Here is a 20,420-nt window from a genome sequence, read left to right on the forward strand (position 1 = left end):
ATTCTGCAGGCCTAGCGGATGAGTGGGACCACGAAATTTGAAAATACCTCGGTGAGTTTCTACACAGACTTTACGCTGGCGGTCCAGAAACAGAGACTAAGTTTCATGGGTGTCAAAAGGAGGCAGCGAGACTTGGGCCTGAAATACGCGATTCTCTTCCCGGCCAAACTGAGGATCGAACTTGAGGAGCGGACATACTTTTTTGATCGTCCTGAGGTTGTGGCGGACTGGCTGGACACTTTGCCCAATCAGCGTGGACAGGATGAGCGGACTGGAGGAGTGGAGGGCGGATCGGAGGAACAGGAGTAGGCACTCGGCCTTGATCCTCGATCGTGCTGGCCTCAGACAGCGGTTTGCTATATATGCTGCTTGAACTATACTGACAATGAGACAATTGGGGGGGTGGTAGGGTTGATGGCGGGTCTTCTCCTCCTCTGTTATACTTTTTGTAGTTAGTTCGATGCTAGGGCGACAGGCACACTGCAAGTTGGGGTGGCTTTTTAGGTTCATGCAGGGGTGCAGGGTGGGGGGGGTTGTAATGGGTAATGGTTGGGGGGTGGGTAGTTTCTGGTTTGTGTATTTAGTTTTTTTTTTGAGGCAATGTATTGTGTTATCGATTGATCGGAGTGCCGAGTTCTGGAGAGGGATGGATTTGTCTGTATTATCGGGATGGGGGGTAGGGGACTGAAACTACTTAGTTGGAACGTGAATGGGTTGGGGGATAGGATAAAACTTGGGGTTGTGTTGCAAATGTTGAAACATTTATCCCCTGATGTGATACTCCTCCAAGAGACGCACTTAATAGGCAACACTTGTCAGGCCATGAATAGGAGGGGTTATCGTCTAGTCGCCCATGCCGGTTTTACCTCTGGATCTAGAGGGGTAGGCATTCTAATGAAGAGTTCCCTCCCGTTTGAAATCGACGCAATGGTTCTGGATGACAGAGGGCGCTATGTGGCTGTTACTGGTAGGTGGGAGGGTCGCACCCACTCCTTGGTATCTGTTTATATTTCCCCGGGCCTGCAATCGACTACCTTTGCTGATCTTGGGCGACTCATCCTTTCCCTCCCAGAGGGGACTCTGGTATTGGGTGGTGACTTCAATGCAGTGGTCTCCAGTAGAGAGGATCGACATCCGCCTAGGGACCTCAGGAGTGCTCAGACTTGGCTCCGCAGTTTTATAGACACACTAGGCTTGGTAGACTGCTGGCGGCTATTACATCCCTCCCAGCGTCAATACACCTTTCATTCAGGCGCACATGGTAGCCATTCCAGGGTCGATTATGTACTGATGCCTGCGGCTCAAGCCCTTGCGGTTACCGAGGTTAGACATCTGGCGCGGGGTATATTCGACCACTCCCCAGTATGGATTCAGATGGAGCTGCATGCGTGTGTTGAGGGTAGGGTAGCCCCGATCAACCCCTGGTATTTTCGGGATCCTAAGACCCGTTCCACCCTTGTAAAGTCTCTTGACCAGTATTTTACGGAAAATGAGGGGTCTGTGTCTTCTGCCGTGTCCCTTTGGGAGGCTTTTAAAACAGTCATTAGAGGCCAGGCTTTGTCTTTAATCGCGGGTGTGAAGAAACGTAGGAATGAGGAAGTCGTACAGATTGAGTCGGAGATTGTGGATCTGGAGAGTGACCTAGAGCGGGGATGATTGATGTACACAGGAGAAGCTGCATGTCTTGCATCTTAAGCAATTGGAATACAAAGCGTTGGTCACGGTTGCGGCGAAAATCATGAATAGGGAGCAACAGGGTAGATTGTATGATGTTGGTGACAAGGCGGGTAAACTAATAGCGTGGCTTGATAAGAGAGATAGGGCGAATCGTGTTGTTCCGGAGATTGAGAAAATGAGTGGTGAGCGGGTGGCGACCCTGGCGAGATCGCCCAGTGTTTCGCGGAGCACTTCCAAGCAGTCTATTCCTCTGTGTCAGAGCGGCCGGAAGAGGATTTGCATTTGTTATTGCGTGATATTGCGTTGCCGCGCTTGTCTTTGCGGTCTGGGAAGGCTATGGGTCCCAACGGTCTCCCAATTGAACTTTACAAATTGCGTCCCGACAAGGTGACTCCCTATATACGTGATATGTTTGTGGAATCGCGTGAGAGAGGCTCCCTTCCCAGTGATCAGCGTCTGGCTACCATAGTTGTGATCCACAAGGAAGGAGAACTGAGGGATAAGTGTGCTTCCTATAGGCCGATATCTCTTTTAAATGCAGAACCTAAGATTCTCACGAAAGTTTTGGCCAATCGATTAATAACTGTGATTAGCGATCTGATCCATTCAGATCAATCGGGTTTCATTCCGCACAGAAATACAGCCCTAAATCTCAGGCGGTTGCATGGTGTTCTCGCGAGGGCGGCGACGTAACGTGAGCCAGCAATCTTGGCCTCACTAGACGCCACAATGGCGTTCGATACCGTGGAATGGCCATATTTGTAGGCTGCCCTTGCTAAAATCGGATTTGGTCCAGGCTTTATGAGATGGGTGCGACTCCTCTATGAGGGACCCCTCGCACAGATTGTTGTTAACGGATGGGTTTCTAAGCAGTTCTGTCTGGGGAGGGGTACGAGGCAGGGTTGTCCCTTGTCGCCGCTACTATTCGCCCTGGCCCTTGAGCCCCTTGCTGCATGGATATGGTGGGAGCCTTCAATGAAGGGTATTCGGTGGTCCCCTGACTTCGAGGATCGTATCTCGCTCTACGCGGATGATATCCTGCTTTATCTAACATATCCCCGGAAATCGCTGACAGTTCTCTTAGATGTGCTGACCTCCTTTGGTAAGAATTCTGGTTTGGTTATAAATTGGACCAAATCTTGTCTTTATGTACTGTGGGGTGAGGTCCCTCCTCTCCCACGTGCTTGTCCCATCCAGGTGACGTCTTCGGGGTTCAGGTATCTCGGAATTTACATATTGTTGGACCCGGTGACTCGTTATGAGCATAATTTGATCCTCCCGTTGGATAGGTTGAAATTGAACGTGGCGGGCTGGCGTAAGCTCCCGCTTTCGCCGCTCGGCCGGGCTGCGCTCTTCAAAATGATGTCTCTGCCACGGTTCCTCTATGTACTCCAAAATACCCTTGAAAGAGTTCCGGCTAGTTATTTTTGTGCAGTGGAGGGCCTCCAGAGGAAGTTGATTTGGGATGGTAGACCCCGTATTGCGCTTGCGAAGCTGACACTCCCTTGGTACGATGGGGGTATTGCTCTCCTTGACATTAAGCAGTATTATTGGGCGTCTCAACTGAGTGCTATTAATCATGGCATGTATGGCCCATCTAACCCCGCGTTCACTATGGATAGGTGGTTGTTGCCTGGGGGTGATTATAATAGAGCTCTTTACTCAAGGTCAGCTGGTAGGGATCTGTCGGGCCCCACGAAGACCGCTGTGCGTCTGTGGTATGATGCAAATAATGCGATGGGATGGAAAGACCGCATGACGTTGGCTACCCCGCTTTTCGCCTCTGATAGACTTGGCAACTTGTGGAAGACCAAGGGGTTTGAGAAGTGGGACCTGATAGGGATCAGTAAGGTGGACGACCTCTGGGTGAAGGACCGTATCAAATCATTTGAGGCACTGAAGACAGAGTTCCAATTGAATGCTAGGGAACACTTTCGATATCTTCAGATCCGCCATGCCTTGAAGGCTGTTTTTTCAGAGGGTGAGAAGATCCCAGAGTCGTCTCCGCTCGAGGATAGGGTGCTGGACGGTCATGTGCCAGACAGTACTATCTCCTTGATCTATAAAAAACTAATAAACAATAGGGCGGACCTACTGGTTCAGCTCCGGGACTTATGGACCCGAGATGGCTTAGAATTGGACGATGAGGACTGGTAGTCGGCGATCTCTTCTCCTAAGGAGGTTGCGATTCCGGCCCGTCTCAGGTTAGTACAGCTTAAGATACTCCACAGGACCTACGTTACAGGCCCCCGTCTGGTTAGAATGGGATTTTCAGAAGATGGTTTGTGTAAGAGGGGTTGCGGGCTCGTTGGGACATTTCTCCACATTCTCTGGGAGTGCCGCGATGTAAATGTTTTCTGGAAGGAGGTGCATAAAATTATGGAGGAGGCCACGGGTATTGCTCTTTTGCCCGAAGCCAGGCGCTGTTTGTTGAATGTGTGGGAGCCAACAAATTAGGATGCTGCGCAGATCCAGTGGGCGACCCTTGGTAATATGATCGCTAAAAGAGACATAGCACAACTATGGGGGTCCCAGAGGCCACCTACAGTTGAAGCATGGAGGGAGAATATGGATTAGGCGATGTTTAGGGAGAAAACTGTTTACGTGGCCCGCGGGCGACCCCGGAAGTGGAACAAGATATGGGGTCCCTGGAACAGTTACCGTGGTGGCATCTGCACTCCCCCCATGACAACAAACGCTGATGTTTCATTCTCCCCACGTTCCTACCGAAGTATCATCTTAATGACGCATGGACTTGTTTCTCCCTGTCTTCCCCCCATCCCATTGCCGATTGCATATGATTTTGTATACCCTGTTCCTCCCTCCTTGAATTGGTATTCTGTAAATGTTCCTTATTGCCTTGTTTGTTTATAATTATCAACAAAAAGAAACAAAAAGAAAATGTGGTGGACACCCACATTCGATTTTGATGGCAATCCACCAAATGTTTACAAAGTCGGAGTTTGTTTCTGAAAAGCACACTGGGAGATTTTTCACGGGGAGTGTGGATCAAAATTTTCTTTTCTGTTCACCGCTACCAGGTTTTACCTGGACTTGACTAACAAAAACAAGCATTTGCAATGCAATAGGTTTGGCATTTTCAAGAGTTAGAGCTATGGGCATTGCAAATAGCAAAGTATTTTACCTAACTATAACATGTGAGGTTTGGTTTGATTATGTGTTTTTAAAAATAATACATGTAAACTTGAGCGTATTTAAGGTAAAATAAAAAGTAAATGTTAAATGAAAATAGAATCAAAAGGTATTTAACTATTAAGCACATGTAAGAAAAGGAAAACAGTCCAAAGTAGATATATTATAATATGTTATCAGATGATCCTGTGCCAGTTACTTTGTCTTTACCGACCGCTGTTCTTCCGGTAAGATAGCGTTTGTGACCGGGAGGTAGGTGTGAAAAGCTCTTTGTGGCGAGCCCAGCAGGATAAAACAAAAGCATGGCCGCTAACTTCAATATGAATCGGTGTGTGCAGAAAAGGAAGGCGTCGCCGCTACTACGAATGTATGTGAAAAAGTGAATGAGATGTGTGGCACACACAAGTCATATGTTATAATTAACCACTACATGTTAAACATACCTACAGATGGTATATGCATGTATATATACTCAAATTTACACAATAAAATTAAACAAATGAAAATATGTATGCACTCTACTAATCTATTATAGCATACCGGGAGGGTAAGGGTGATAAAGCGGGCAGTCCTGTTCAGAACACTACTAGCTGGTGACTGCCTGTCTGCATCCTTCTGTGTACCTGCTTCTACCTGGGGGTGAGGTGCCTGCTCTGCAGCACTAAACACACACCGTGTACCACACACACATCTGTGTTGCACAGTTTACTCCGCGTTCAACATTGCGTCGTTTGGGTTTCTTGTTATATATACCTTCATTGTTTTAAGTTTTACTGGTAATATGACCTTCTCTCCTGCACAACACTTCATTTAGCAAAGGAAATCCTAGGTGCGAGAAAGGGAGCACGAGAGCAAGCCCTCTCACAGGGGCAGGGGAAGTAAACAAAAGATGACAAACAACTGCACCCAATACACTTACTGCGTCCTCAGTAGGCACATTATATGGTATTACTTTCACTATTAGATTAGTTTTGTACCCGTTTTTAACTGAACCGTGGTCTTCCATTTTAAGGCGCTGCCTGGTATCTAAGTCAGTCCTAAACCAGACTTAAAAAAGATGCATCGTTTTGCACATATCTTATAAAAATGCTTGTTATGCAAATGTACTGTGTACCAGCCTTAGAGGGAAGGAGGGCAGGATGCCAACATGTAGCTTCAGCGGTAAACCGGAAGCTACGGGTAACAGCTTGGGGAAGGAGCTACAATCCTAAAAACGCCACACTACAACAAGCAGCGACAAATGGAATGCTGTCCGTTCAAAAGCTGGTAAATGGAAGCAGCTGACTTAGGCGGGCCGTGCAGGCGCACCATACGCTTGCACATATCCTGTCCGGGCTCGTGCACATATCCTGTACCTCTTCCACAAAGAAATTGACGACAATAGATCTCGCCAAGTGAGCAGCAAATATGCTGCATCGCTAGGCGAGACCTAAAGAGGACAGTACATCACCCACCCTAAATGAGGTGGGCAGTGTAATACCCCTCCTATGACGAGCCCTACTCTATTGGCTGTCAGAGGAAGCTTGAAACCCTTAAGGTCTGCCATCCAGGCAGTTTAGTCTTTCGTGTTTGCAAAGGAGTACCCAAACTCTAAATCAGGTCATAAAAGTCTAGGGGACTGTGCTCTTATTTGGAAAACACCCAGGATTCCAGCCCGGCCCCTGCCCGGCACAGTTTTTTTAACTTTACGGGAGGAGCTTCAAATGAGTCAAGATGATAACCTTCAGGCCGGCCTGAACCTTCTAGATCCGACGGCCACTTTAGACTTGCAGCCATCGCACGCCAAAACAACCTCAACATCATCTCCTACGCCGATGACACCCAGCTGATCCTCTCCCTCACCAACGACCCCACCACCGCCAGAGCCAACCTACACGAAGGGATGAAAGACATCGCCGACTGGATGAGGAACAGCCGCCTTAAACTGAACTCAGACAAGACGGAAGTCCTCATCCTGGGATCATCACCCTCCGCCTGGGACGACTCCGGGTGGCCCCCGGCCCTGGGCACCGCTCCCAAGCCAACGGACCACGCACGCAACCTGGGCTTCATTCTGGAGTCCTCCCTGTCGATTTCCAGACAAGTCAGCGCCGTCTCATCTTCGTGCTTCAACACCCTGCGCATGCTCCGCAAGATCTTCAGATGGATCGCCACTGAAACCAGGAAGACCGTCACCCAGGCACTCGTCACCAGCCGACTGGACTACGGGAACACCCTCTACGTCGGAACAACAACCAAACTTCAAAAAATACTCCAGCGCATCCAGAACGCCTCCGCACGACTCATCCTGGACATCCCCCGACACAGCCACATCACCGGACACCTGAGAGACCTGTACTGGCTCCCCGTCAGCAAGAAAATCACGTTCAGACTCCTCACCCACGCACACAAGGCTCTCCACGACCTGGGCCCCAAGTACCTCAATGACCGCATGACCTTCTACACGCCCACCCACCAGCTACGTTCGACCAGCCACGCCCTCGCCACCGTACCACGCATCCGCAGAGCCATCGCCGGAGGAAGATCCTTCTCCTACCTGGCAGCCAAGACCTGGAACTCCCTCCCCACCCACCTTTGGCGAACCCAGGTCCATTTCTCCTTCAGAAAGCAGCTCAAGACCTGGCTGTTGGAGCAGTAACATACCCCCTCCCCCAGCGCCTTGAGACCCTCCCCGGGTGAGTAGTGCACTTTATAAATGCCGTGATTGATTGATTGATTGATTGTTGAACAATTACTTCTCGTTTTGAATGTCCTTCGGTTGGAGGCACCAAGGGCAGCTCTACAATCGTTCTGCTTCTTCAGCGAGGGTGTTCCAACACTGTTGTTCTTCTGCTTGCTTGTTCTACTGCTACTGCTCTGGCAATAGTTTATGGAGGAACCCAAAGGATATGATATCTCATCCTTTCTCTTTAAACCAGATGTGGCACCACTGAGGGGTTATTCCACTCCTTTGGTCTGAAAGTATTATCCTTTGCTGATGACACACAGCTGTTCCTTAGGCTGAACAGGGATTCTGACAATTCCATCAGCCGTCTGAGGGTGTGCTTGACAGTCATTTACTTCCTGATGACTACTAAATGTATAAATATGAATAGAGTTCATATTGAAGTTCTTCTCATTGCTAGAGGACTCTCACAGGAAAGCCAGAGCTTTGTCCCACACCAGTTGAGCCTGACTAAGTTAAAAAAAATTGGAAGTACATTTGACAGCGATATCTGATTTCTTCCTCAAATACAAAAAACTTTTGGTCTTCTTGAGTTTTACAACAAGATTACTGGAAGGATTCAACAAAACTACTACCCACTCCTAAAAGAGTTGAGGGGGTAAGAGCTTCTTTTTCTCTCTTGGCTGGACTACCTACCTCAACTTGTGGAAGGCTGCACGGAGAAGACAGCTACACTTTCAGAATATGCTGGTCTGAATATGCTGGCAAGGATAGAGTTAGGGTGCAGAACTATCATCATGTCCTATCACTGCCTCCTTGATGAAAAACAGGTCAACTTCAAACTCCTCTGTCTCAATCATCAGACGTCTTACAAAGTACACAGGGGGTTTGTAAGACGTGTTAGTGCCCGCACAATACTCCTACACGAAGTCTAAGACCCATCGCCTGGGTCCTAAATGATATTCCTCATGCCCAGAGGGCTGGATAGGGGTGGAAACCTTCAGCGAACTGAGGCATTACCTATTGCCCTCACTTACAGAGGGTTGGATGAGGGTGAAGCACCTTCAGTGATATGAGGTTTCAACTATTGTCCTCTCTTCCAGAGGGCTGGATGAGTGTGAAGGACCTTCAGTGACCTAAGGCATCACCTACTGTCCTCGCTTCCAGAGGGTTGGATGCAGGTGGAGGACCTTCAGTGACCTGAGGCATCACCCACTGTCCTCGCTTCCAGAGGGCTGGATGAGGGTGAAGGACCTTCAGGGACCTGAGGCCTCACCTATTGTCCTCGCTTCCAGAGGGCTGAATGGGGGTGGAGGACCTTCAGCGAGTGCAGGTATCACAAACTGAATTTCTTCTTTTTGTCCCTCGACTCAACCCTTCCCTCATTAAAGTCATAGTGGCTTCAGGAACGACTTGACAACATACTTATTCCGCTGATGTGATGTTCTGTTAACTTGTACTTTGTCTGCCTGTTTTAATTCTATCAGTCAATTCTTGGTTCCCCCAGTGCTATGATCACTGTGTCAAACTTACACTTTGCTGGTAACGTGTTACTACAGCTCCAGGGCCCTGGATCAAGTTTGTTGTTGCTTTGGTGACTGTGGCCAGCTGGGCTTGAAGGATCGTGTGGTTTGTGGGTCTCTCACTGCTTTGAGGCCACCGCCAGCAAGGACTTCTGTCAGCGGTGCTTTGTGCAGATCTTCCTTCCAGGCAGTTCAAAGGTCGGGTGAGGTACAACTGGCCTAGGTCAACTTCTTTATTGTAATTCTACTGGTCAAGCCACAGGGCTCAAGCTGTGAGATGAAGGACAATCTGGATTTTCTAAGCTCCGTGGAAAATTGAGGCAGTTCTACCCCATCCACCACATACTGCAAGACTCCAAGAGCTGAAGCTAGAAATACAATTCCAAGGATGAATCCAACCACTCTTTCTGAACATCCCCTTGAAAATGGCAACTAGTGAACATACTGACTGTACCAGCACATTGCAGAGAGCTTTTCAAGAACCTCGAGGTACATTGATTTACTCTATCTGTTGTAACAGAAGATTTTGATCCTTGGTAACATCAATGCTCTTTGGACAAGGTCATACATTTTGCAATAAGAATCGAATTAATCCTGCCCAGACATACACCCTCAAGTCAATATTGCATGAAGCTTGGCGGTCTTAGTCCTCAGCAAGCCCTCTGCAAATTGCTGAAATTGTCTTAGACCTCCTGGACAGCTGTGCCAACACACAGACCAACTAAACACCCTCCAGGAGCTACCAATCGATCTACCAGCACTTGGTAGTCCAATCCAGACTCCGATCTTTAAAACCATCTACCAGCATCCAGGCTCAAATCTTTCAACGTTCTCTGTTACCATCTTTGGAACTGCCTGTCTCTGAGATTCGAGGAAGCTCCACGCTCAAAGTTAGTTCGTAAAATCCCAATAGACTGGAAGACAAGAACAAAAAATGACACACCGCACGGAACTATGTAATATTCAACCATATTTTCATAACATGTACCATTGTCTTACTTCTGTTGTTTCAACATGGACGTTTTGCTGTCTGTTTATCACAACAGCTCCTTTATTTAAAACCTCACTTACCAGTTTGTTTTACATCATACCTACCTAGCTGTTACTATGTTGGACTTGGTCCTTTTACCCCAAAATATTTTCGCTTTTCGACCCCCTAATTTAAGGATGTCTCCCCCATGGTAAAGGTTACTGTATAGGCCATGTGTGGTGTGAGACGCCATGTTAATGTGATAATGTGATACAATGGTGTGCACGTATTTTCCCCACATTGTGTAAAATGTACCCTGATGAAATGTCGCATTTAAGATGGATGCCATGGCTGTGCGTTGTGCCACCTGACTGCAGTAGGTTAGCAGTCTAGTCGTTAGGTACCCAGCCATCCCTGCTTTTGGAGGGAAAGGGGAAAGCCTGGCACCCAGGGTGCTCTACTCCTCTCGCTGAGCCAGTTTAAACCAGTTTGCCAGAGAATTCTAGAGGGTTTTGGCACTGTCTGGTAGGTGGGGTAAGGGGGTTATAAATAAGGGGGATGTGCCGCCATGTGCAGAGACAGAGCTGGGACAGGAACGTGAGGGGACCTGCTGCCAGGGGAGACCGCCACTTGGGCCTGTGTGCTGGACCCTGCACCCATCTATCCCCCTCTACTGTCCCCAGGGCTAGTGGAAGCCCCACTTCAGGAGTTCAGGCTGCTGTTCAGGAGGAGGGCCACGCTGCAGTGGAGGATGGTGTCAGCCCATCGCGCTGTTTTGATGAAGCCCCAACTGGCTGTTGACTTGGCCCAGTAGTGCCTGCTGCTCTGTCCCCCGGCCCCCTGAAGAAGGAGGGCCCTCCTAGGTCCCTGAAGTGCTGGGACCCTACGCCACACAAGCGCTGCGCCCAGAAGTGCCTAGAAGGGAAGGAGCATCTTGGACCCCCCCCCAGGATGAGGAGTGTTACCCAGGGGTTGCTGCTGGGACTGTCCGTCCCCCCCTTGCGCTACAATCCTAACGCGCAGTGCCTAGAAGAAGCGGTGTGGGCCGGGAGAGTTGCTGCCTGTGGTGCACCTGTCAAGCGCTATACTGCCTGGGACTGCAAGAAGCATTGAGCCTCCAAGCGGTGGGGCTGGAGTAGCTGTCTGCCCCCTAAGCGCCACAATCCTAAGCGCTGTGTCTGTGGAAGCGCTATTATTTCCCAGAGCGCCGTGACCGGGATTGCCTTTCCTCCCTTCTAAGCCCCCTTCATAGCGCTGTGCCCAAGTTGCGCTGCAGGCCCTACTCACCGCCGCAGCCTGGGGCCAGGAAGTACTGTGGGCTCAAAAGGGCCGCAGGCGCCTACCCTGCGTGTGAGGCGATCAACTACCCCCGCTTCATAAATAATTAATCAGCGGGTGCCTACCCCGCACTGGTTCCAAAGCCAAACTCCCCACCGCAGCACCTTGGGCCCTCTGAAGAAGCGCCGTGCCTGGGATCACCGCCGCGACCTCGGGGTCGCTGATCAAGGGAGTGCCCCTAGTGACTGGACCCTCGCGGCGGCCCCTGGAGCCAGGAGAGGGCCCCCGCAGCAATGAGGAAGCCGCGCTGGGCCTCGCAGAAGCCGGGACGGGCAGCATCACGTGGCTGGGGGCGCGGGTGACGTCACCGGCCGCGCCCCCTAGCCGCCGCACACAAATTGGCGGTTCCCCGTGAGGGAGGGGGAACCCGGGTGAAGCCGGAAGTGAACGGCGACGTTGCGGGGCTCCCGGAGTCTCATGGGAGCCCAGTAGAGAGTGACCGGAGAAGAAGCCCACCCCGCCGGTCTGTGCCCCACAAGAGGAACCCGCCGGAACGAGCCGAAGTGCTGTTGGGGCCCCCGAGGTGGATGAAGAGCCCTGAGTCCAGCGCTGTGCTGCAGGGACCTGAGTGAGGCCTCGCGAACCCGTGTGGCCCGCATAGATCCCAGGAGCTGCACCGGGGCTCTCATTCTCTGAGGAGAGCCCAGCAGAACCTCGCAAGGACATCAGAAACCCATTGAGTGGGGGCTCCATTAGACTGTGGTGGGGGGGGGGGTATCGGGGCACAGGGTCGCTGCCCGCCCCCGGGGACCATTGTGTATTCAGGGAGCCCCAGAAGAGGGACTCCCTCGCGCCCCCCACACAGGACTGCCTTAGCACCACTGCCCCACTGGACAGAGGGTAATGGCAGCGATTGGGGGCATTCATAGTTTAAGGGCCACCCCATGTAGGACGCCTGACCTGTTAGGAAGGGGGCTATGCTGGAAATGCCTCAATGCTTTAAGCCCCGGGATAGGGTTGTGCCTGTAGTAAAGAGTTTGCCTGATCCCATGCCGAAAGTGGAGGTCAGGCTATGACGTTTATTTACAGAAGGTCCTGCCTAAGGTTTGATGCCTAGGGTTTCCCTGTTACCACTGATGTACCTAATGTGCTTTTCTTAAGGGTGATGCCAGATGTTAAGTTGGTGTCCCATGTTAAAGGTGATTCTGCCTGTTTTATTTGACGCTTACAGCCTGCTGCTAAGGTGATGACAAGGATTAATGCCAGTGTTGGCCCTGCAAGACTGACCCTATGTTTCATGCCAATTGATAACGTTCTTTTTACTTCAGCCTGGAAACTAATGGACTCACCCTTTTCTTGCTTTGCCCATTTTCCCTGTAAATAATCCCCCTGGTATCCATTGCCCTGGCGCCCGTTGGCGCCCTATTGTGATTACTGTGTATTACTGAGTTTTACCTTTGCAGGTTGGACCTAATACAAAAGTTATTCTTTTTCCAACCAGAAGCGGTGTTGTGTCTCTTTTGTGGTGTGCCTAGTGTGTCATCTGTACGTACTGCGTGGATGCTTCACACATGTCCTCAGGAGTTTGGCCTGCCCGCTCTGCTCCATGCTACCCCCCGTAAAATTGGTAACCCCATTTCTAGCATACTATTTCTGACCTAAAGAAATCTCCGGTAGACATGTTGTGCTGCCTGTTTCTACATAAATAGTTAATGAACTACTGCTGCAGGAACTGTGCAGTATCCTTGCAGCAATATACAATTTATTGGGAGCGGGTCGAGCAGATTTGGCTCCCCCCTTTTTCCTCCTCCCCTCAGCTGGTCACCACTGGAGTCCCGCAGGGTTCCTCCCTTAGCCCGCTCCTCTTTAAAATGTATGTTACGCCGCTTGGGGCTAAGGGGATGGCCTATGCGGACGATACGCAGCTGCTGTTTACCTGGGACCAAACATCTGGCTCCGTTTCAGCGGCGCAACAGTGCCTAGTTTCCATCTTTAAATGGCTGGCCAATGCACAGCTTAAGTGCAACGAAAAGAAATCTGAGATCTTGTTTTATGGCAAGTTTCCCGCTGACTTCCGCGAGCAGCTGTGGCCACCTGACTCCCCGCTTCCCCTCTCATCGGGACAGCCCGCCAAAAATCTGGGAGTGTGGTTTGACGAGAGTCTTTCTTTTACAACTCACATCAAGAAACTGGAAGGATGTTGTTTCGGCCTCCTTAAGACTCTGAGGACTTTCTTTCCGCTTCTGCCTCAAGCGGCAAGAGAAACTGTTACATGTGCCCTGATTTTATCTCGCTTGGATTACGCCAATCCCCTCTAAGCTGGCACTCCTGGCTACCTGCTTAAAAAGCTCCGGGTGGTCCAGAATGCGGCCACCAGACTGCTATTGGGCATTTCGGTGAGGAACAGTGTGAGTCTCCAATTGCGATCTCTTCACTGGCTTCCTGTGGCTGACAGGGTCAGGTTCAAATCTTTGGTTTTGGCCCACCGTGCTCTCCATGGCTTTGGCCCCCTCTATCTTCAGAGGCGCTTCTGCTTCTACTTTCCGTCGCGTGCGCTCCGATCAATGTCCCTGTGCCTGGCTCGGGTTCCACGCTTTAAGCTTCAGAGGGTGGGCGGTAGCTCTTTTGTGGTGAAGGCTAGCGCAGCCTGGAATGCCCTCCTCCTTGCTTTGCGGTCCATTCAGAACACAGCTGTGTTCAAAAGGAAACTTAAGACTCACTTCTTTGTTTGTTAGCCACTGCTTATACCCCTCTGGCATCGCGCCGGGACACTCACGAGTATCCCTGCGTGCTACATGTGGATATAACATAACATAACATAACATAAAAGGTACTTTGTTAGAATAGCTGCAACTACTAGAATAATAACATAACAAATGCAGAGCACACAGTGCAACAACACAAACCAGGTACTAGGAGAATCTGATGCGATAATACAGGTCACACATTAGGAGAATCTGATGCAAACAAGGCAATAACACAGGCAAGGCACTGGGGAATGTGACACAAACAATGCAATACCATAGGCCAGGCACTAGGAGAATGTGACACAAACAATGCTATAATACAGGCTGTGTACTAGAAGAATCTGATGTATACCATGCAATAACACAGGCCAGGCACTAAGGGAATCTGATGCAAACAATGCAACAACAAGGACCAGGCACTAGGAGAATGTGACGCAAACAATGCAATAACAGAGGCCAGGCCCTAGGAGAAACTGATACAAACAATGCAATAACACTGGTCAGGCACTAGGAGAATCTGCCGCAAACAAGGCAATAACACAGGCCAGGCACTGGGGACTGTGACACAAACAATGCAATACCAGAGGCCGGGCACTAGGAGAATGTGACGCAAACAATGCAATAATACAGGCTGTGTACTAGAAGAATCTGATGTGTACCATGCAATAACACAGGCCAGGCACTAGGGGAATCTGATGCAAACAATGCAACAACAAGGACCAGGCACTGGGGACTGTGACACAAACAATGCAATACCAGAGGCCAGGCACTAGGAGAATGTGACGCAAACAATGCAATAATACAGGCTGTGTACTAGAAAAATCTGATGTATACCATGCAATAACACAGGCCAGGCACTAGGGAAATCTGAAGCAAACAATGCAATAACAAGGGCCAGGCACTAGGAGAATGTGACACAAACAATGCTATAACACAGGCAGTGTACTAGAAAAATCTGATGCATACCATGCAATAACACAGGACACAGGTCATGCACTAGGAGAATCTGATGCAAACAATGCAATAACACAGACCAGGCACTAGGAGTAACTGCAGACCAGGCACTAGGAGTAACTGATACAAATAATGCAATAACACTGGTCAGGCACTAGGAGAATCTGACGTAAACAATGCAATAACAGAGGTCAAGAACTAGGAGAATCTGACGCAAACAATGCAAAAACACAGGCCAAGAACTAGGAGAATCTGACGCAAACAATGCAATAACACAGGCCAGGCACTAGGAGAAACTGATACAAACAATGCAATAACACTGGTCAGGCACTTGGAGAATCTGACACAAACAATGCAATACCGCAGACCAGGCACTAGGAGAAATTGATACAAATAATGAAATAACACTGGTCAGGCACTAGGAGAATCTGATGCAAGCAATGCAATAACACAGGCCAAGAACTAGGAGAATCTAACACAAACAATGCAATAATACAGGCCAAGAACTAGGAGAATCTGACGCAAACAATGCAATAACACAGGCCCCCAGGCACTAGGAGAAACTAATAAAAAACAATGCAATAACACTGGTCAGGCACTAGGAGAATCTGACGCAAACAATGCAATAGCACAGGCCGAGAACTAGGAGAATCTGACGCAAACAATGCAATAACACAGGCCAAGAACCCGGAGAATCTGACGCAAACAATGCAATAACACAGGCCAGGCACTAGGAGAAACTGATACAAACAATGCAATAACACTGGTCAGGCACTAGGAGAATCTGACGCAAACAATGAATAGCACAGGCCAAGAACTAGGAAAATCTGACGCAAACAATGAAATAACACAGGCCAGGCAGTAGGAGAATCTGATACAAACAATGCAATAACACTGGTCAGGCACTAGGAGAATCTGACGCAAACAATGCAATAGCACAGGCCGAGAACTAGGAGAATCTGACGCAAACAATGCAATAACACAGGCCAAGAACTAGGAGAATCTGACACAAACAATGCAATAACACAGGCCAGGCACTAGGAGAAACTGATACAAACAATGCAATAACACTGGTCAGGCACTAGGAGAATCTGACGCAAACAATGCAATAGCACAGGCCAAGAACTAGGAAAATCTGACGCAAACAATGCAATAACACAGGCCAGGCAGTAGGAGAATCTGATACAAACAATACAATAACACAGGCCAGGCAGTAGGAGAATCTGACGCAAACAATCCTATAACACAGGCCAGGCACTAAGAGGATCTGACGCAAACAATATAATTTCAGGTGCAGAGGCTAGCTCTGTATACTATAGGTACAGATTTAAACCAAGTCATGGTCTCTTTACATTGTTTAAGCCAACACGTTTTCTGCTCCACGACTGTTGGTCTTACGGACTCTATTGTGACGGGTATTAGGTGGGACATGGCTCTAGTTCACTGGGTCACAAAGGAGCCTCTGCTCAGGGCTCAAATGGGTTCTTCAGATACCAAGCACTGGAATTGCCGATCTGAGCTCTTCTGTGAAATGACGTCTGTCACACCCTCTTCCATCGTCACACGAGGTGCAACAGGCAGGATTCTACAATAAGCCAAACCAGAGGCCCTTTCTTGAATGTGCCATTCAACCAGTCTCCAATCAGCAAGGGAGCTTTTTTGTAATTTGCAGCAGTTGCCAACAAGAAAAGAGGATCTTTTTGTTTCACCTCTGCCAGGCTTCCTGCTCTGACGTGGAGACAAATGGGTTGGAACAGGCTACAGGAGGCCGTATGAGTATTCCACCCTATGCCAGACATCCAGTGAACAACAAGGGGTTCCTCGGGTGAGCTACCAGGGGCTGCTTTCTGAAGCAGGCCATGTGCACAGAGACTGACCCTCATGTAGGGACTAATCAAGACTGGATTTCAGAATGAATCTAGATCAGTAAAAAGCAGTGCCAGGTGCAGAGGTTACTTCTGCAAACGCCTCCTCAAAGTGAATTAAAGTCAAAAGTAGAGCAGAGTAGCAATGCTGACCTCTGCAATCCCGACAGTGGCAGTAAAACGCAGTGCAATGTGCACAGATTCGCTTGTTTAATTAAAACCCATGGGTGTCAGTAATAAGTGGTGCAGTTTATAAATGTTCCCACATTAAATGCCACTCGTAGTGTGAGTAAAAAGCAGCACACATATATTCTGTACTTTAAACACTTCTCAAAGTGTACGTAAACATCCATGCACCTTACAGATCGATAGGTACCCCTTAAAATATAGTGAAAAGCAATGCTTTGTCCACAGATTTCCTCTTTTGTAAACACCCCTCATTGTGTTTCCTCTGTAAATGTCCCTGGTATTGTAATACACAGCAGTGCACTGCACACAGCTTTCCTCCTGTTACTGCCCCTCATAGTACGGGTAAAAGCAGTGCAGTACTGACAGATTCTCTCTATAAAGGCGCCTCAAAGTGTCAGTAAACAGCAGTGCAGAGTGGACAGATCTACTATTTTGTAACCTACCCTCACTCTGGTGTAAAATAGATTTCCTCCTGTGGTTCTAACACTGCTTCGAGTGCAGGGCTCAGACTTCCTCTTCTGTAAACGAGCCTCGTGATGTAGTAAAGAACAAAGCAACGCGCACAGGTCATCACTTCTGAAAATACCACACTTAGGGGCCGCCCTTGAGCCACACAATGCAGTGCAAGAGCGACGCAACTCTTAAGTTATATTTATCAAGCCACGCAAGGCCACCTTGCATGGCCCTGCGCGGCCCATGCAATGGAAAGCAAGAGAGACGCAACTCTTAACTTATATTTCTCAAGCCACGCAAGGCCACCTTGCATGGCCCTGCGCGGCCCATGCAATGGAAAGCAAGAGAGACGCAACTCCTAAGTTAGATTTATCAAGCCACGCAAGGCCACCTTGCATGGCCCTGTGTGGCCCTCGCAATGGAACGCAAGAGAGACGCAACTCTTAAGTTAGATTTATCAAGACACGCAAGCCCGCCTTGCGTGGCCCTGTGTGGCGTCATATGCAGCGCAAATCGCTGCTTTGCATTGCTCTGCCCCAGTGACGGGTTCCATGGGTGGAGCGTGGGCGTTCCCACGCATCGCCTCATAGATTTTGCCGCATTCCCAGATTCACCAACATTGGCAGACCTGGGAGTGCAGCAAAATGCCACGCCTCCCATGTGAGGTGGAACGAGGATGAATATCTTTATTTCTCCTTGTTCCTTGCTTTCCATGTGTGCTGGATTCTGCAGCACACATGGAAAGAGGGAAATGCTTCAGGGGATCGCTTATGTGCAGGAAGGTGCCCCTTTCTGCACAAAAACAATCCGGTTTACAACGCATGCACGCTGGCACCATGGTGCAGGGGTGCCTGCTTTGGCATTAGGTAGAACATTGTGCGTCAGCGCAGGGAAAAACAGGAATGTGCTGCATGATTTTTTTGATTAATATGCCCCTAAGTGTAGTAGAAGGAAGTGCATTATGGACAGATTTATCACACTGAAGAGTAAAGAGCGGTGCAGCGCGCCCAGAGTTTCTCTTCCTTAAACGCCCCTCGAGCTGCTGTAAAACTGATTCCGTTTGCAGACCACAGATGGGCTCTAAGCATCCTGCACAGAGCAGTCAAAGGCAGAGGAGTCTGCACAGATTTCCTCTTTTATTTTAAATCCCCCGCACAGTGTAATAAAAAGCAGTGCAGTGTGCACATCAGCTTTCCTGTCAACAGCCCTCATAGAGCAGGGAAAAGCAATGCAATGTACAGATTTTATCGGTTCTCAGAGATTAGTAATATAGCAGAGCTCACATTTTTCACAAGGTACAAAAAGCAGTGCCCTTTTCACAGACATCCATTTCTGTCAATCTCAAAAAAGTGTAGTAAAAAAATGACCAATGTGTGCAGATCCCTTGGCGGGGTTCACAGATTCCACATAGTGCAGTAAGATGCAGCGCAGTGTGCAGATTTTTTAAAGTCTTAAATACAAATGATGACCACGACGACCACCAGGGCCAGAAAGAAAGCCCCCCTCCCCTCTCTCCAAGAGGTCCCAATATAGATGAGCCCAGCTGAGCCCCAGAGGCCCCCGGATAGAAGAGCCGAGCTCAGCCCCAGGGCCCCCCAGATAGAAGAGCCCAGCTCAGCCCGACGGACCCCCAGATAGAAGAGCCCAGCACAGCCCCAGGGGCCCCCATATAGAAGAGCCCAGCTCAGCTCCCCAGGGCCCCCCGGATAGAAGACCCCAACTCAGCCTCAGGGCCCCGGATAGAAGAGCCCAACTCGGCCCCAGGGGCCCCCAGATAGAAAAGCCCAGCTCAGCCCCCCAGGCCCCCCAGGATAGAAGAGCCCAGCTCAGCCTCAGGGCCCCGGATAGAAGAGCCCACCTCAGCCCCAGGGGCCCCCAGATAGAGGAGCCCAGCTCAGTCACAGGGGCCCCGGATAGAAGAGCCCAGCTCAGCCCCAGGGGCCCCCAGATAGAAGAGCCCAGCTCAGTCACAGGGGCCCCGGATAGAAGAGCCCAGATCAGCCCCAGGGGCCCCCCGGATAGAAGAACCCAGCTCAGCCCCAGGAGCCCCTAGATAGAAGAGCCCAGCTCAGCCCCCCAGGGCGCCCGGATAGAAGAGCTCAGCTCAGCCCCAGGGGGCCCTGGATAGAAGAGCACAGCTCAGGGGCCCCTGGATAACAGAGCCCAGCTCCACCCCACGGACCCCCGGATAGAAGAGCCCAGCTCAGCCCCAAAGCCCCCGAATAGAAGAGCCCAGCTCAGCCCCAGGGCCCCCCGGATAGAAGAGCCCAGCTCAGCCCCAGTGGCCCACGGATAGAAGAGCCCAGACCAGCCCCAGGGGCCCCGGATAGAAGAGCCCTGCTCAGCCCCAGGGGCCCCAGATAGAAGAGCCCAGCTCAGCACCAGGGACCCCGGATAGAAGAGCCCAGCTCAGCCCCCCTCCTGCAGAGATTCCCTCCAGGATTATTCAGTCTATTTCTACAAACACAGCAGAAGGTGCTGACAATCTCCTACCTGAGCAGAGACCTGAGCAGACGTGTCCAGGCTCTCTCCTCCCCCTGGGGACCTCGGGGGGTGGGGGCAGATCTGGGTTCTGTGAGGGTCTGAAGATCAAGGTAGCTGCCCACCAGACAGGGCTCCTTCCTCCTCTGCAGAGGCCGGAAGTGATGTCACCGTAGCAGCTGGTGCTGTCTCTGCCGCTGCTGACCCGGAAGAGGAACCCCTTCTCCCTTTCATCCAAAGTGCAGCTCTGTGTTTCATCAGCAGGCGAGGAGCGCCCTCTGGTGGACCAAAATGGAACCGCCGCCTTTAGTCTCTAGGACTGAATTTGAAATGACAGCCTGAATTTCATTAAATAGATGAACATGTGTATTCAACTCACTGCTAGAATAAATCCAGACAGCGTTTTTATAATTTCCCTGTTTCTGTGGGTAAATCTTTATATTTGTTAGGGCTGTGTATACTCAA

General features: G+C 49.9%; 1 protein-coding gene across 1 annotated transcript in view; it reads right to left on the minus strand.

Annotated features, from left to right (window-relative positions):
- The window catches only part of LOC147737454 (uncharacterized), a 54,591-nt gene extending 34,473 nt beyond the window's left edge, over positions 1 to 20,118 (minus strand). The window contains exon 1 of the mRNA XM_086930050.1: positions 19,968 to 20,118. The gene's annotated coding sequence lies outside the window, so the exon portion shown is untranslated. The remainder of the gene's footprint in view (positions 1 to 19,967) is intronic.
- Positions 20,119 to 20,420: the final 302 nt, after the last annotated feature.

The sequence above is a fragment of the Lissotriton vulgaris genome, chromosome 1_1 (genome assembly GCF_964263255.1).
Source record: "Lissotriton vulgaris chromosome 1_1, aLisVul1.2, whole genome shotgun sequence".
Classification (NCBI taxonomy): domain Eukaryota; kingdom Metazoa; phylum Chordata; class Amphibia; order Caudata; family Salamandridae; genus Lissotriton; species Lissotriton vulgaris.